Here is a 3918-nt window from a genome sequence, read left to right as displayed (position 1 = left end):
CAACTGTTAGTGTTGTCACTGATCTGACTGAAATCACAATGGAGTTTGTCTGTCACTTTGCGTCTTGCCTGCGGACTGCTGCCTGCCAGTCCTAGGTGAACGTTTCAGTACTTTGTTTAGTGAGTTACGTGACTTTCGAAGTCACAGGTCCGCAAATAAATGAAAAGTAACCATAATCAATATAATTTCGCAGAAATATTTTGTTATTGTTCTTTTGAAATGTTTGATTTGGTTGACATTGACAAGCAACAATCATCCATGTTTTCTGTTCTTTCTTTCATGTTGTACGTCAGCTCCCCCCAGGGGCAAGAGGAGGACACAGGAGCAGCAGGCGGCGGATGCTGTTCATCAACAGGGCCAGGATCGGGCAGGCGAGGGCTCCTCTGCTGGCCCCAGTAAGTTTTCATTTTAGACTAGTACCCATTTTTCCTAGCGTTCCTCATTTGACTTTTTTCAAAATTGTCTTTGCTCTTCTTGTAGACTGTATCTAAATTCTTATCCTGCCTCTACTATGACTCCCTGTGGTATTACTAGATTATTCTTATTAGTCTGTCTGTGTAGCTAACTAAGATTGCACGGTTGGCGAAACTCCCATGATTCTAGTCAGCAATAGCTCTATCAACTTAGTGCAGTCCTCTGGGATTGTCCATAATGTCTTTTGAACTGTTCTATCTGGACTCATGCTTGCAAAAATTGCAAAACCTTTCGCTCAGTCACTCTAGTCTGGACCAAAAAACACAGATTGTATTTAAGTTTAAAAGCTTTATTAAAAGTAAACACATTTATTAAAATGAAGTCATAATAAAACTAAACGTTTAACTGATAATGGAAAAGTGGTTAGTGCTGACGATTAATTGAAGACATTTCTTGTGGTCGAGCCGAGCTCTCACCTGGTTTCAACTTGATCTTGTTGTTAGAAGTCCATCTTCTGTCTGTGTGGAGAAAAATGGTGCGTGTTAAAAAAACAGATTTCATCAGTTGTGCCTAAAAGTGCAGCAAGACAACCTTCCCTGGAAAAAGGGACATTTTTTTTAAGTTTAACGTAGACAGTCACAAATTACATTGTTTTCACATGTCTTCATTCCTAGACCAAATACTAGTGACTAGTGAGTGCTTTATTCTAACATTCCTAAATGTACTTTGTAGGTGGAACATCTGGTGGCGGGGCCAGTGTGGAGGTGGTGGTGCTCGACACGGAGGCGGAGGGCGATTCTTCAGGGGAGGAGGCGGCGGCGGCAGCTGTGAGAGTTGAGACGGTGGTGGTGGCGGCCAGAGGTAAGCTCTTATATATTCCTTACTTATTGAGATTGAAGACTAGCTGGGAAGGCAAGAATATGAGATGCATGGCTGGGTGAATGATGAAGCAATGATGGGTGGAAGGACAACAGCCTGGGTGGGTGACACAGAAACTGTATGTGTCCATATACCTGGATCATGCTACTATCTGACTCTTAGATAGCATATGTGTATCTAGAGCAGGGGTACTCCTAGTACGGCCCGCGGGCCGGTGGTGGCCCGGCAAGCCTTCGTTGGCGGTGCGCAGACCTTGCAGACAATCACTGCTCCCCCGGCCCCCACAGAGCAGAGGCTTTTTTGTATTTCACCTGTTAGCGCCCCTGCATCTCCACTCTGACAATCACTGCTCCCCCGGCCCCCACAGAGCAGAGTGGAGATGCAAGGCCGCAAAGAGGTGAAATAGAACAAAGCCTCTGCTCTGTGGGGCCGGGCAAGCAGTGATTGTCAGGGTGGAGAAGCAGGGGCGCTAAAACAAACAAAGCCTCAATAATATGTTAATGGTCTTTTAAAGACCTGTTAAGTACTTTGGTGTTGTTGTCTGTGTGTGCGCGTTGAGGAAGCGGTCTCAACCCGGGCTGAAGGCTGACACAGATAGACACACACACAGTGAGATGACAGAGGGGGAGGGAGAGGGAGGGCAGGAGGGAGAGAGAGATGGAGGGAGGGCAGGAGGGAGAGCAGGAGGGAGAGAGATGTATGTAAATGCTGGGTCTGGTGGCTCAGTGGATGAGGGCATCTGCTGCAGGGACCTGTGTGCAACCTCATGGTCACAAGTTATCGTTTTGCTTTAGCCCCGCCCCCTCTGACTCCGCCCCCACCAGTGCGGCCCTCGGCCCCAAACTACACTGTAAATGTAGCCCCTGAGAGAAAGTTTGTGAGTACCCATGATCTAGAGAGAGTAGATGGTCAGTGGATGAACTAAGTGTAACTTTGAAGAGCATGTAACACTGCACCCGCACGTCCGTTCCAGTGTAGGAAAGGCAAGGAAAAGAACTTTTAATTTTGTCCAAATACTACCATAAATAGTAGCAGTAGTTTGTATTGCAAGCACTGCATAGATCCGGTTATTATGGTGGCCACTCCCTACCTCTCTTAATAAGTTTAGTAGTACTCAGTTATTCATGTGTGGATGTATCACTGGTCACTCAATAAAAAGCAAAGCACCTAAAGTCATCCCATATATAAGCAAAAACATCCCATGTGAAGTGATAGATAATCAGATTATTTATCTTCTTCAATTTTCCATTTCTAGTACTCATTTCCACTGTAGGGTGAAAGTTAAATTAATTAAGCAGTAGCCCTTGAGTTGTAACAGAGTATTCTCAGTGCCACCCGTAATAGAAAAGTAAGAGATTCACCACCTGCATGTACTGGACGGGTACAGTAACGCAACGGCAACGCAAGTCTAGGTCACTCCTCATGGCGTGCGTCTCTTTTTCTCGGGTGCAAGTTTACCGCGCTGGCATTATGCCGGCTTGCAGAAAATAACGTACCAATTTTCCAAAACAAGAGATAAGAAGAAGAATAAGACTGGTGTACTTTCATAGTCGACTCCAATGGAAGTCCACAGTGCTCATAGAATTTGTTCCTTAAACTCCCACTAATGTTAGAGCAAGGATGAAGAAGTGTGAGGTTAGATAGATACTGGCCTCAATAGTTATGTAATGCGCTTGCAAGTTGCTAGTTGTACTGCAGCACAAATTTCTGCTGAATGATTGAGTTAATCTTAAAGAGCATTGGTTACAGACTATGTCTTTCTTTCTTCATATAGGTTCTCCTTCCAAACGAACAAGGAGGAAGGAGCTGGCTAGAGCGGCCCGGCAACGGAGGATCGAGGCCACTGTTGCGGAATATCGGCGGCTGGTGGCCCTGGAGGACGTGGAAAGTGTGCAGTCGACAACTACGACAACGTCGTCTGCATCGGCCTCCGTGGCCCCACGGGCTGCCACCCAGCACAGTGGTCCACCGAGACTGAGCCGGGCTGCCAAAGGCAAACGCCACCGCCGAGCAGCAAGGCCAACAGCTGCTTCTCACAGGCCTTGCACCTGCAAGGCAGTGAAGGCACGCCTGCGCCGCACTACCCTGATGGTGTCCCGCCTTCAGCAGGAGCTCGCCTTGCTCCGCGAGGAGCATGATGCCCTGGCCCAAAAAGTTAACAGCATCCACCCATAGTGTCCCTTGCCCCTTTTTTAGAGACTTTTGGGGGGTGGGAATTGGGAGTTGGGTTTTTGGGGACTTTTGAAGGACAATCGTTGGGGTTAGGGAGGGTCTTGCGGGAGATTATTTTGTTAGGGATATAAATATACTTTTTCAAACTTTATCTGAGCATACCTGTTTTTTACTGCTTGCCTGGTGGGTGGGGGTTTAACGTTGACTGTTTTCCTGAAAGTTTAGTTCCATTTTCTTCCTTTAAGTGTAAATGCCCAAATGTTTTCAACACTAAGTGCCTCTCACAGACTAAGTGAAGTGAATCCAAGAGTCCTAGGACTTTAGTAGTACTACCTTCAGTCTCTCGTCTCTCGTACTAATACTCCATTATACCCCCAAACCACCAAACGCTTATCTTACCTGTAATTTGTGTTTGAAAGTAGGGCTAGGCCCAGGGCTGGCTCCACGGGAAAC

The 3918-nt window shown here is 46.6% G+C and overlaps 1 long non-coding RNA gene across 1 annotated transcript; it reads left to right on the top strand.

Annotated features, from left to right (window-relative positions):
• The first annotated feature begins 331 nt into the window (after positions 1–331).
• Positions 332–3227, top strand: LOC147707842 (uncharacterized). Its single transcript, XR_015296475.1, has 3 exons — positions 332–395; positions 1147–1275; positions 3068–3227. It is a non-coding gene; the product is annotated as an uncharacterized LOC147707842 (long non-coding RNA).
• Positions 3228–3918: the final 691 nt, after the last annotated feature.

Source organism: Lissotriton vulgaris, chromosome 6 (genome assembly GCF_964263255.1).
Source record: "Lissotriton vulgaris chromosome 6, aLisVul1.2, whole genome shotgun sequence".
NCBI lineage: Eukaryota > Metazoa > Chordata > Amphibia > Caudata > Salamandridae > Lissotriton > Lissotriton vulgaris.
Note: the sequence above shows the minus strand (reverse complement) of the source record. Positions and strands in the feature narration are given on the sequence as shown.